Raw genomic sequence first — 14,932 nt, forward strand, 5'->3', positions numbered from 1 at the left:
TTACAGAGAAAAGGGAATCATTTAACCATTAAATAAACCCAATAGGGCTGTTCTGCCCCAATAAGGGGTAATTATATCTTAGTTGGGATCAAGTACAGGTACTGTTTTATTATTACAGAGAAAAGGGAATCATTTAACCATTAAATAAACCCAATAGGGCTGTTCTGCCCCCAATAAGGGGTAATTATATCTTAGTTGGGATCAAGTACAGGTACTGTTTTATTATTACAGAGAAAAGGGAATCATTTAACCATGAAATAAACCCAATAGGGCTGTTCTGCCCCCAATAAGGGGTAATTATATCTTAGTTGGGATCAAGTACAGGTACTGTTTTATTATTACAGAGAACAAGGAAATCATTTTTTAAAATTAGAATTATTTAATTAAAATGGAGTCTATGGGAGATGGCCTTTCCATAATTTGGAGCTTTCTGGATAACAAATAGCCATACCTGTACCCATTTGTCTGATTATTGTTTTAGAGTTTAAATGGATAAATGACAATTGTGTTTGATCCAGTCATTCAGAATTCTGCCGGCAACCCAATGTGGGCCTGCATTTGCCAGTTTAGCTTATTTTGGGTGTATGATGACCAAATAGGGTGATCTAATTAAGTGGACCCAGCTTTGGAGAGCCACCCCAAGAATAATAATAAACAAGAAATTGGCTATAAAGATGTCCCCTAGCCCACTGATAACAAATTTCAATAAACAAAACTGCTTCTTACACACTATGTGCCTCTAGCAAGAAGAGGATTAAAACCTGTCTCTTATCTCTGGCAATGAAATATGGACAGCTCTAAAGATGCTGTAGCGCTCCAACATACAAGCCGGCAGCCACTAACATCTATCTGCAAAAATGGCTTCTGTTCTGCCCTGAAAGAAATTGCGTGGGAGAAAAAATAGCAGCGACAACTGAGTCACGGCCCCATGTAAAGCTGCTGGACACACTGCCAACCGCTAGCCTGGAAATACTCATATTTAACCGGGTCGGTTTTGTGCTCTCTTTCATTTGCTTCTTTTCTTTTCTTTTTCCTTGGTTAAAAAAAGGCAAAGAAATCTTCAAGGAGAAGTGACAATAAAACAAAAACAGATTTGACATTTTGAAAAGAAGCTCTAGAGGGGAGTAAAGTAAATGTTATCGTAGATTACTGGCTAATTTTCTTTTACAATTCAGATGTTGTAAACAACTTCTCAGTATAGGAAGGCAATTACTGCTGTCAAAAATGATTCTTTTTTTTTTTTTTCACATTTTCAACAGAGTTCGAAAATTGTTTTTTTTTTTTTTTTTACAAGGGACAAAGGGCATTTAAGCCCTAACATTAACTGGCTTAGTGTTCAATTTTCGAGTTTGTCAATTCGAGTTTGTTTTTCTAAATCGAATAAACTTAAATATCAAATGCTTGTTTATTTATTAATAAAAAAAACTTGCTATAAAAAAAAACTCCCATTGACTTCTATAGAAACTGCAAGCTTTTAGATAGCACATTTTTACATTCAGGTTTTTTGAACTTAATAAATATGAGATATTTTTTAAATAATTCAGATTTTAGTTTTTTTTTGGTGAAAAAAACTTGAACGTTGGTAATCTTTGACCTCTTCTAAGGATTCTTCTGAATGTTAATCCAGCAACCAATGCCAGGGCCTGGGGGTTCCCAAACTAGCCCGGACTGGCAATGCGTAGGTTCTGATTGGCTACAGTAAGAATTATTGGGCTGGTGGGGGGGCTGTTGGGGCCTCTGTAAAGTTGAAATGCCAGGATCTATTTTGCATCCCAGTCCTGATTTGAACATGCCGATCCTTTGGGGGATGTTCACATAGGGTGCAACATTAAAGAAGGAGATAAGCTGATTGTATATAAAGTATATACAGCCATGATGGTAGTGCAGACTCCCGACATGGTAGGAGCGTCAAACAGTAATAAACATATTCTAAAGCAGGGATCCCCAACCTTTCTTACCCGTGAGCCACAGTCAAATGTAAAAAGACTTGGGGAGCAACACAAGCACCATAAAAGTTCATGGAGGAGCCAAATAAGGGCTGTGATTGGCTATTAGGCAGCCTCTATGCACCCTATCAGCTTACAAGGGCTTTATTTGGTAGTAAGTTGTTTTTATTCAACCAAAACTTGCCCCCAAGTCAGGAATTCAAAATTAACTCCCTGGTTTGGGGGCACTGAGAGCAACATCCAAGGGGTTGGGGAGCAACATGTTGCCCCCGAGCCACTGGTTGGAAATCACTGTTCTAAAGGGAGCCCTCCTTTTTACAATATGTGCATTACTTTAGACTGACTTTTTTCCATACACATCGAGATCCATTCACTCGGGGAGGTCACCAAACAAAGAAGATCTTTGCTCAAATTGACATCCTCTGCTCTTTCCATGAGTATGTCAACATTCCAGATGCAATGGGCTAAAATAAACTCTTGGCTCTTATGCAGAGGCTCACAATGAAGGCATATGCTAGAGAGCCAAAATGTATGCTACATATAATAAAGTAGTAGATATGTTGGGGTTGTTTCTGGAAATGCTGGATTAGGTTATGGATGGAGGGTGCCTGGGATGTATCATTATTCCACCAACTAAAGCCAATGGCAGACACAAAATGTAATTTGTGAGACAGATCCCCATGAAACTATGCTTGGGTGAACTCTGAATGTCATTCAACATAAATAATATAAAAAATAACCCCCCAAAAGTTCACTTCACTTCCGTCCTGGGTCCTGCGTCCTCGGTGCCCTGTGCTGGCCAGTTCTTCAACACCCATTTGATAAAACCCAGAAATGTTGGTAATGGTGTATACTGCTTTAATAGCAAATTCTATTCATTAGAAGGGGTGCCATTTGTTATCCTGCAGGCTGCAAAATGTAAAAAAACATGGTGGATTGCAGCTTTTTGCACTTTGCACTCTGCCCTGCAAGTAGTAAATGACCCCTGTAATCTTTACTCAACTGGACACCTTTGACATGAATAGGAACACTGCCCAACCTTTTAATGTAGGAGTAGAAACAAATTTGGCCAACAATGTTCCAACGTATAGTGGAAGACCTTCCCAGTTGGGTAAAGGGATCCATCCATAACTCCATCCATAACTCCATCCATAATGAAGGAACGCCATACCAATACGAAAATATCAGGCTTGGTGTCAGATAACACAGACCCAGTAGCACTAGTGAAAGCTCAATGAACTGGACATAGAGCCAGGAGCAGGCTGGAAACATAAACTGAATTACAGCTAAGGGCCACAGCTCAGGAGAAACTACCACATCACGGGCAACTAACAGTGCCATTCCCTGAATGCCGGACACTGAATCCAACCCATTTTCAGCATATTTCAGGCCATTTTGTTTCCTACTGCGTCAGGCACGGAGCCACAACATTACAATTTATTGCACTTACACGGAGACAAGCCATTAAGTCCCCCAGAAACAACAAAGGTGAATTATTATTTTTTTTTCCTTTGGTGTTTTAAATAAAACTGCAGCTTTTTACATTTTTATTTTTGTGTAGTAATATGAAGCGAAGAAACCATCAGAGTGAATCTTCCCATTTACAAAGACGTTTCATGTGCCATTAGAGGCGCGACACAAATGATGCCTGGAGCTGACTCAGTGGCGAAAATAATACCGTGCACATAAAAAGGTGAGCAGACCTCCATAAAATGACTTTGAAATAAAACGCTCTGCCATCCTCTCGTCTGTAATAGTTCTGAGGGAAAATGTGATTATGTACTCATGCTGCTACGAAGATGACAGATATATGAAAAAAATAAAAAAGGGATAAGCCCCCCGCTGCTTAGAGTGCTGCCTTATCATCAAGTGTCTGAGGCGCTTCTCTGAACAAACTTTCGGCAAAGTTCTAAAAAAGCTCAAAAAACACATCAGCACTTTTGCTCTCGGATTTATTCCTCGCACTGCGAGATTGAGTGCTCCCATTAAATCTTATTGCAGAGACACGGCGCTGAACTATCTGAGAAGTGTTCTTGTCATTCAGACGCAGGCCTGGCTGTCTATTTGCATAGAAGTGACAAGCCCCGATGAGACAAGATAGACAGTCACTCTGCCCATCTACTGTAGCCGTAGCTTTTCATCCTCACAATCTTGGGCACTAAATGGAAAGCGCCTTCTCGGAATATTTTTGGATCAGAAGGTGATACAGATTCTTCCAAAATGCCTTGACCCCATAATGTTTACTCAGATATCAGCACTATTTCTGCTCATGGAAAATTGGATTTAAAGGAACGATATCAAATATGTTGAGCACAATACACAAACAGGGCTTGTGCTGAGACTGCATGGGCAAAGCATACAAAATGACACATGAAGCCTTCGATTAAAACTCACCATGTTTAGTCAGGACCTGTCAAATGACCTTCCATATTGTAGGATTAAGTTTGAATTGTAACTCTGAATCAAAATGGAAGACACACTGGAACAAAAAGCAGCACTGGGCAATGGTTGTGATTTGTAGTCTACTGCATTAGCAGCGCTTACACTCAAAAAGTGTCTTCCCGTCTGTAATAGTTCTGAGGGAGAACTATGTGTCTCCAACAATAAAGTGGTCAGGATGTGAACCAAGCTCCAAGCTTTATTGGGAGAATTCAAGTGCTAAGTGCCAATAGGGACACCAATAGGGATTCTTCCAAAATGCCTTGACCCGATAACATTACTCAGATATCAGCACTATTTCTGCTCAAGGAAGATTGAATCTAAAGGAACAATATCAAATATGTTGAGCACAATACAAAAACAGGGCTTGTGTTGAGACTGCATGGGCAAAGCATACAAAATGACAGACGAGGCCTTCGGTTAAGATTTACCATGTTTAGTTAGGACCTGTCAACTGAGACCTTCCATATTGTAGGATTAAGTTTGAATTTTAACTCTGAATCAAAATGGCAGACACACTGGAACAAAAAGCAGCACTGGGCAATGGTTGCGAGTTGTAGTCTACTGCATTAGCAGCGCTTACACTCAAAAAGTGTCTTCTCGTCTGTAATAGTTCTGAGGGAGAATGTGTCTCCAACAATAAAGTGGTCGGGATGTGAACCAAGCTCCAAGCTTTATTGGGAGAATTCAAGTGCTAAGTGCCAACTCCAAAAAGGACACCAACTCAGTGTTGCTCTATATATGAGTAAGTCCATCACAAACCTATTTTTTTAGTGATACCCACATAACAACATAGTAAGTTAGGTTGAAAAAAGACATATGTCATCACGTTCAACCATAATGCCTTTATATAACCTGCCTAACTGCTAGTTGATCCAGAGGAAGGAAAAACCCCATCTGAAGCCTCTCTAATTTGCCGCAGAGGTGAAAAAATTCCTTCCTGACTCCAAGATGGCAATCGGACCAGTCCCTGGACTGGTCTCCCATAACCCTGTATTCCCTCATTTGCTAAAAAGCCACCCAGCCCCTTCTTAAAGCTATATAATGTATCAGCCAGTACCACTGATTTAGAAAAGGAATTCTACAAATTTACAGCTTTCATTGTAAAAATCCCTTTCCGAATATTAAGATAAAACATTCTTCCTAACCAAAATGGGTGCCCTCGTGCCTGCTGGAAGGACCTACTGGGTCACACAGAAATATATCAATCTGGCAAACTGTGGGTATCAGTCTGGCAACCTGTGGGAAGGTCACCCATAACAATGGAATTTGTTTATACTATGTATGACTGCATCAGCGATCATTTTAAATACTTACACTGGTGGGTTAGTACCATAACTAGTAATTAGGCCACATTGGTAATTGTACAGGGTGACTAGCCAACCTGGAACAGGATGGGCAGCTAAATCAATTAGTCATACTGCAGGCTCATTGGTTACAACTGGATCCAAAGAGCAAATGATCTAACTGATCAGTAAGTAAATGTGTTGGGTAGCACCAAAAATGTCCTATATCCGTGAATAAAGAAACCTGAAGAACACAAAGCAGCCTGCTGAGCATTATTGTACTTGTACTTTGGCTGTTTAAGGTCTCGTTATTTTGGGTTGATTCCAGTGCCCCAATTGTGTTTTCCCTGTAGAATACAAAAATACTGCACAAAAGGTATTTTCCTGCACTCCCCAAATTAGCCTTCCGGATAGAACTCCCATGCTGAGCTCTAAGGAGCTTTAGTTCAAAACCAATTGAGAGAAGGCTAAAGCCGAGAAACAGATTAACAGAGCTGAAAAGGGAGCATCAGAAGAAACTCAAACGACGCCGTGAAATGTAACCAAATAAAAAGAACGAGTGGAAGAATTTGGACACGGATGAAGTCAACTGAGGTTTGAATTAAAGCATTCACGTTAGTCCCGGCCAATACCCCCAATTCACAGTGGCCCTCTGTCTCTAAAGGCAAAGCATTCTCCTCTGTACAAGATGAGCCAAATTGTATTGCGTGCTCTGAGATTTAATTCTACTGACACAGTCTAGAACCTCAAAAATCAATAGACAGGCGGAGTAAATGGGATTCACACCTGTTTAAATACAGGCCCAAAAGATTCTGGGCATGATTCTATACGGTGTAACTTTGGTACCATAGAGCTGCATTTTTCAGACTTATATGTACTCCTGATATAAAAGGAGCAATGAATTAACCCTGTGTTAACCCATAACCCATTAACACTCAAAGTTTGTATTTTTGAATGCAGAGCAGGCCCGGACTGGCAATCTGTGGGTTCTGGCAAATGCCAGAGGGGCTTCTGTAAGGTGCCATAGACAGTCACTATTTATTGGGCTGGGGGGGGGGGGGGTTGTTTGGGCCTCTGTGTGCTTGAAATGCAATATTATACCTTAAGGACTGCTTGTAGTACAATACGTTGGGCACAGGGGATTATTTGTAAATGTTTGTAAATGTTTTGCCTTTTTTGCACTAATAATCAGGAATTTGAATAATGCTTAAAAAAAGCCATCCACAGTTTTTTAAATTTCAAGGTTATGTGAAGTAGAAAAGATATGAAAATAAGGCAAATACAAATTTTAATGAATAAGCCTTCCAAGACTTGGAAAATATCCTTATAGTTAATTGCAGATGTTTTAAAGGAGAAGGAAAGGTAAAAACTAAGTGTAACACTAGTGTGGCTATGACAGGGTAGAGTCTGGGCAGGGTAAATATATCTTTCAGCCAATACCCGTGTGGAGGTAGCCTGGGTAGATATCTGCTCCTTCAGGTTGATAACCCCTAGTATATGAGTCCTCCGGGTGAGTAGGGATCAGGGTTTATTCTATTCCTGTCTCTATCTCTACTCCGTGGCCCTACACTGAGACAACATTGCCGGATATGAGAAATACTCCCAGATCTAAACTCTCCTTTGTTGGGGCTACTAATCTGCCCTTTCTTACTAGGTGCTGACTACATCACTTTCTTAGAAAGTGCTATGACAAATCTGCTGTGCTTACTAAAACCTCATTCATGGGGCCCGTGATGGTGTCCTCTGGGGTAAAATGGCTTCTGGGGCCTAAGGTCTGCTCCCAGGCTCAATGGAGCTCTGCTTGGAAGGCAGACTGCAGCCAAATAGGAAGTCACACCCTCCTGCTAGATACTATATCAGTCTGCAGGGGGTGTGAACAACCTAACTAGACCAATAGGGAATAGTGGTATAACTGAAACCTGAGTACACAGGCTTTGCCCAATAACAGTAAAGATGTGAAGAGGTAGGGTTTTAAAGCCATAGGGAGCTTAACCCTATGGGTCCCTACATAAGTAAGCCTGTATCAAAAGAAACACAGGATTTATTGTCTTCTTTTTTGTAAACATGTTCTTAGGGCATTCCCTGGGCCTGAGTCTGCAGTTCTCTCCTCTCCCACTTCTCCTGCTCCCCCCCTCCATAAAAATTCACTCCCCCCCACCTTTAGGAATGTGTGATCTGAGCTACCAACAGCTAGAGCTGCAGCAGGAAGCTATGAAGACCAAGCTAAAATGACAGCTGCTATCTTGAACAAATGGAGGGAGCTTCTAGGGCTGTTTACTCAGGTATGGCAAAGCTTTCTGCAGAATAAATATATTATTCTAGCTGGCAATAATGTGGCGAATCTATTGGCAGTAAAATGCCTTTCCTTCTCCTTTAACTGCGCACATAAAGAGAGATATTCCTCTGAAATAATTGCTTTGTATGTTGAAGTATAATATGTAAATGTAGCTGCTAGCAAAACCAGGTACTAAATTATCCAACACTACACGTTGTTTGTGGGTTTTCAGTTCTCAAAACCCTTTGTTAGGCCCAGAAATCCTTCACCAGCTTCATTTTAAGATGTACAAACCTCATTAGCCGTAATGAAGCATATTTCTATAGTTTCAATTGCACTTTTACGTTGTATGTTTTTCCCGTAAGGTATAGCGGGCAGTCGCGTGGCATACCAATGCGGCGCTCAAAGCCGATTGCGATGGAAAGTCTAATTAAAAGCATATAAAACCACTATAAAAATGATTCATGGACGTCTCAAAGATCAGCAGCCTGCCATAATTGGCTCTTTCCTACATTGTTGTTCCCAGAGAGCTGGATGGTAAAACACATTATTGGAACATACAAGCCCCATCATTTTATTTGATGAAGGGTTTTAGAAAAAAAACAGAAAGGTCAGTGAAATTTTACGTCTCAGCAAAGAGCAAAGTATAACAATGTTGTGGCGAAAGTGTGATTTATCTCATGAACAGACGCTATGGAACAGAACCTGGGATGAACAAGTCCACCGCAGTGAGTCGCATTCAGTTGCAGCTTCAGCACAAGGAGTTTCTTAAACACAGTTAAGAAACAGGTAACAGGCAAATGACCATGTGTGACCTATTGAATCATGTATGGACGAAAAAATCACCCTTCCAGGTTAATATCTGATCTGCATTTCAACTGAGGAGGATAGTATATTCCATAAAAATAAGAACCACATTGGGCTAAGAACCACATTTGTCTAAAATGTCAGCACAGGGCCCCTACGGGATCCAATCACTTGGGCTAAAGGCTGAATGACCAGACCCAGCTAAAGAGTGCAGGTGAACTTGGTGCTGCCAAACATATGTACCATGCCAGTGGAACACTGCTACAGTTTATAATAGCCTCAGGGCCACAGTGCACCGAGAAACTAAAACACATAATGGTATAATGGTTTAAAAACTTGGGTGGACCCCAAATCAGCTGTTGGAAATGGCCTAATAAGTAAAAAAAAAAAGTAACTAGGTCAGTTATCAGAAATGACCCTTCTAAAAATCAATCCTGTAATCACCTACGGTAATTAGGCCAAACGGGCAGCCACAGCTTCCATAATGGTCAATTGGAAACTTGCTGCCTAAAGCGGAATTAGAAGAGACAGGTGGACCCATAAAGAGAAACAAATTCTTTGCTGGCTGATTCCATGCCAAAACACTCCTTTTGCCATTGTCTTAAGTGTGTAGTTTGTTTAAGTAATATTCTTTTTCTGTATTAATACCCCAAAAATGGAGAGCGTCATACATCTTACATGAATCATAATGAGGCTGCATCCTGGCTCTCTTCTTACCTTTCTACCTGCTCCTATATTGTCTCTTCTGCTAACAGAAGCTCATTTCCAGTTACACACTGTAGGGGTGCCACAAGGCTCTGTACTTGGTCCGTAGTTATTTCCCCTGAACACTCTGTATCTCATCCATTCATTTGGCTTTAACTATCTTCTGTATTCTGATGATATTCAAATATACTTTTCAACCCATTCATTAACAGCTGAAGCTGAGACTTATATCACTCCCTGCCTCCTAGCAATCTCCTACTGGATGAACCAAACAAAAACTGAATTGTTCATCTTTCTGTGTAAGGGCGAAGACACACAGCTACTAGCAGCTACTTGTCACGGCTACTAGAATAGACATGCTGATCTTCACTGATAATTGTCTCTAATTGCAGAGGCAATTCTCAGTCTATTGTCTATGGCAGGGTATTTTCTGGTGTTTAGTAGCCGTGACAAGTAACTGCCATTAAGTAGCCCTGTGTGCCTTCACCCTAAGCCTGGTCCTACTCCCCCGTTTCCTATCTCTATTGATGGCACGCTCATTAACCCTGTCAACTCAACACGTTAGCTGGGAGCGACCATTTAGTCTTCTCTGTTTTCTCTTAACACATCAACACCACTGTCAAAACCGGTCACTTTCTTACGCAAAATTGTACATCCTTTACCAGCAACAGATAATACGCACATGCATGCTCTCATCCGATCCCGACTAGACTACTATAACCTGCACTAACCGGCCTCCCTAACTCCCATCTCTCCCCCCTACAGTTTGTATTAAATAGTGCTGGTAGAATTCTCCTCCTCTCATCCAAAAGGGTCAGGCCCCTCCCTTGCTGAAGTCATTATCATGGCTTCCTATTAAACAAAGAATAAATTACAAACTCCCTCTCACAACTTTCAAAGCCCTCCATTCCTCTGCCCCTCACTCCATCTCTTCCCTCGTGTCTCCGTACGTTCCTGGCCGACTCCTCCGCTCCCCCACTTCTACTGCTAAACCTTTCTGCCTGAAGCTCCTTACATTTGGAATGCCTGAGTTCCTCCAGAAAGACAGAAATAAACTCAAAGGCTTAAGATTATAATCCTGGTAACCTTTAATGTAAATGTACTTTATATTTATTTGTATGTATTACTGTAAAGACTGCTGTTTGTTCTGTTAATTTTTTGCTTTGCTATACAGAGCTGTGTGCATAAGTAGTACAGGTATAGGACCCGTTATCCAGAATGCACGGGACCAGGGTATTCCGGATAAGGGGTCTTTCCATAATTTGGATCTACTTTCCATAAGTCTAATAAAAAATCCATAAACATTAATCAAACCCAATAGGATTATTTTGCATCGAAAAAGGATTAATTATATCTTAGTTGGGATCAAGTACAGGTACTGTTTTATTATTACAGAGAAAAGGGAATCATTTAACCATTAAATAAACCCAATAGGGCTGTTCTGCCCCAATAAGGGGTAATTATATCTTAGTTGGGATCAAGTACAGGTACTGTTTATTATTACAGAGAAAAGGGAATCATTTAAACATGAAATAAACCCAATAGGGCTGTTCTGCCCCCCAATAAGGGGTAATTATATCTTAGTTGGGATCAAGTACAGGTACTGTTTTATTATTACAGAGAAAAGGGAATCATTTAACCATTAAATAAACCCAATAGGGCTGTTCTGCCCCCCAATAAGGGGTAATTATATCTTAGTTGGGATCAAGTACAGGTAGTGTTTTATTATTACAGAGAAAAGGGAATCATTTAACCATGAAATAAACCCAATAGGGCTGTTCTGCCCCCAATAAGGGGTAATTATATCTTAGTTGGGATCAAGTACAGGGTACTGTTTTATTATTACAGAGAAAAGGGAATCATTTAACCATGAAATAAACCCAATAGGGCTGTTCTGCCCCAATAAGGGGTAATTATATCTTAGTTGGGATCAAGTACAGAAACTGTTTTATTATTACAGAGAAAAGGGAATCATTTAAACATGAAATAAACCCAATAGGGCGGTTCTGCCCCCAATAAGGGGTAATTATATCTTAGTTGGGATCAAGTACAAGGTACTGTTTTATTATTACAGAGAAAAGGGAATCATTTAACCATGAAATAAACCCAATAGGACTGTTCTGCCCCCAATAAGGGGTAATTATATCTTAGTTGGGATCAAATACAGGTACTGTTTTATTATTATAGGGAGAAAGGATATCAATTTTAAAAATCTGAATTATTTGATTAAAATGGAGTCTATGGGGCTTTCTGTAATTTGGATCTTTCTGGATAACGGGTTTCCCATACCTACACTATATAAATACAAATATATATACATACTCATATGCATAAATGCTAATGTGATTAGTATTAACAATGCTCTGCAGCCATGCAGCTGTCCCCTACAGCTCTAAAGAACATTAAATTGTAGTGTCCAGTGGTTGTGCCTCTTTCTGACCATCCGCAGGGCAGTATCCATAGTAACTGGATAGAGTGAGTTAATCCCATTTTCTGATTCAAGGCCACACTACAAAGACATTCACATATCAGGAGATGTTCTACTAATCTCCTAAATTAATTGGTATATAACTTCAAGTGCTCGGATGCAGCACTAGCAGCAGCGCTACTTTTATTGTCCTCTAAAAGGCAGACTGGCTGTTGTTAATGAAGTTTAAATGAGTTGCGCTAACAACTGAGGCAGTGCCCTCTGGATATTGTTCCCCATCAGTCCGTGCCCTCCAGAGTTTAACGTTGAAGCTCTCTATAACATTTGCACACAACAGGGTCAGTTTTATCCAAAGCCAGTTAACCTGCTTGCATGTTTTTAGAGTGTCGGAGGAAACTAGGGTATCTGGAATAAATTCACAGAGACACAAGGAGAACATATACAGGTATCTCCTTGAAGATAAGACCCCAGTTCCCCAGTGATGCAAGGGAGCAATGCTAACGATCTCACCACTCCACAACCATACTCATACCGCCCAACAGTCCCACTTTCCGCGGGACAGTCCCGGTTTTGGTAGCGCATCCCGCTGTCCCGGATAGTTCCATGAATGTCCCGCATTTCCGTAATGCGGGACATTCATGGAACTATCCCTGACAGCGGGATGCGCTGGCTGTAGTCAGGCGTTCTTCTTCTTCTTCTTCAGCTTCTCCTCTCTATATGCGGCTCCTTGTTCGGCGGAGCCAGGCCCTTCTATAAGGTTGCGCCCGTGCGTATTGACGTCACACGCACGCACGGGCGCAACCTTATAAAAGGGCCTGGCTCTGCCGAACAAGGAGCCGCATATAGAGAGGAGCCACTGAAGAAGAAGAAGCAGCAGCAGCAGCATCATCATCATGTATGGAGGCTCTGTGTATTGGGGGGGACACTGTGTGGGGGGGGCTACTGTGTATGGGGGAGCTAATGTGTATGGGGGACACTGTGTGGGGGGGCTATTGTGTATGGGGTGGCTACTGTGTATGGGGGATACTCTGTATGGGGGGGCACCTGTGTATGGGGGGGCACCTGTGTATGGGGGGCTACTGTGTATGGGGGGGCTACTGTGTATGGGGGGGCTACTGTGTATGGGGGGCTACTGTGTATGGGGGGAAAAGCTGATACATAGTTATAACTCACTTATAACTGACTGCCTTCTCTCTATATTTGTATTTTATATGTAGGAGTTGCTATATTGTTTTCCTTAGGTAGTACAGTATGAGGGTATAGAACATTTGCGTCTGATCCCGCCATTTCATCTATATAAAAGGAGTATTTTTTAAAAAAATGGGGTGTGGCAATTGGGGCGTGGCCACAAAAGTGGGCATGGTCAAAAAATTTGCCAAATCTTTTTGTCCCTCTTTTCATTTTTCAAATGTTGGGAGGTATGCATACTGCCCATATGGCTTTTAGTATTTTTGTGCTGCCCCATCAGTTAATAGTTGTGTATTCAGCTTAAATATCATGGTTTATATGCATAGACATTGTTATACTGCCACCTAGTGACCAAGGTCATATTCAAAGTTGTTTATAAGTCTGTAGGCCCTCCCATTCCCCTTCCTTATATGTGATGTCAGTTCCTCCCATCATACCATTCCTGTTCCTGCTCTCCATGCGTGAGGAGCTACTCCAGGTGTTAGGAAAGCAATATTCATTTTGACCTCCGGCATTTGTTCATCCACTCCAACATTTGTATATTTACTCCAGCATTTATACAACTGCTCCAAATAAAGAACCTTTGTAGGTTCCAAGTGTCTGAGTTCTGTTACCTGGCAAAGATTGCCCACAGTGGTTGTGCCCAGCTCCATACAGGCCCATTATCACAGCAATCAGAATAATTTTCTTACAAAACCTACAGCACCTACTGCTAGAGATACATGGGTGTTGGGGTCCATATTTACACAAGTATCGCTGTGTTGTATATCTCTGTGGCCACTCAGGACACTCTTTGTGTCACTTCCCCTGAGTTTGCTATAAGTGAACAGATCCTACTACTGCTAGAAGGGCCTTCATCCTGTCCATCCTCTCCCTGCACCATCTAACAAACATTTAACTACCTGGAGGCCCATTTATCAACATCCTCATTTTCATGGTTTCAGAGGTTTTTGAAACCAGAAATTTACTCATTTCCATGAAAACCAAAAATGCCAAGTGATTTATTATGCTGAAAAAAAAACTATGCACAGAAAATATTTCGAGTTTTCAACGAATGGAGCATCTGAAAAATCCTAATACCATAAAGCAAAAGAAGATCTTCCAATAGGAAAGACTAGAGCCACATAGTAACTTCTACATGGCCTTTTTTCTTTCGGATGTGATGCTTAAATCTCGTTTCTTTCCACAAAAAATGAATGCTTGAGTGCAAAAAAATTGTAAAAAAAATAATAAAATATAAACGTTAGTAAATTTCTCCCTAAGAGTTCCCAAAGATTTACTTTGTACATAGGTTTGCTTTGTACATAAAAATGTAGAGACCGCCAATTGACACATTTTCAGTCACAAAAATGGACAAAAAGGTATATATCAGTTGCTGGTAATGATAGCCTAAGAATTTGTATAGCTATGTATACAAGTTTATAAATAGCCAAACCATTCCATTCTCCTGGCATGACTCAGTTTTATCTATGTGTTTGAAGAAAGACAGAAGCCTCTGGGACCTGTGACAACGAGAACTTCATAGTAACGTATGTTGGGTGCATTAGCTTACTTTGTAGAAAGATTACTGACAACTTATATACAGGTAAAGTAAGTAACAAGTCTGGTAAGATGAGTAACAGCCATAGTTGGCCAAAAATGTCTTTAATGCTTGACTGGTAATTGACCCACAGACCAGGCTACCTTTCCATAGCTACTGGGCTAGGTAGGCATTTAGGCTACTGGGCTAGGTAGGCATTTAGGCTACTGGGCTAGGTAGGCATTTCGGAGGCTCCTGGTAAACTTTGGCTTAAAACATGCCTTTCTTGATATGTTTTACAAGTACAGGTATAGGACCTTCAATCCAGAATGCTCAGGA

The 14,932-nt window shown here is 40.9% G+C and overlaps 1 protein-coding gene across 1 annotated transcript in view; it reads right to left on the minus strand.

Annotated features, from left to right (window-relative positions):
- The window catches only part of nbas (NBAS subunit of NRZ tethering complex), a 425,480-nt gene that overhangs the window by 161,695 nt on the left and 248,853 nt on the right, over positions 1-14,932 (minus strand). The gene's annotated exons all lie outside the window — the stretch shown is intronic.

Source organism: Xenopus tropicalis, chromosome 5 (assembly GCF_000004195.4).
Source record: "Xenopus tropicalis strain Nigerian chromosome 5, UCB_Xtro_10.0, whole genome shotgun sequence".
In the NCBI taxonomy this organism is placed as follows: Eukaryota; Metazoa; Chordata; class Amphibia; order Anura; family Pipidae; genus Xenopus; species Xenopus tropicalis.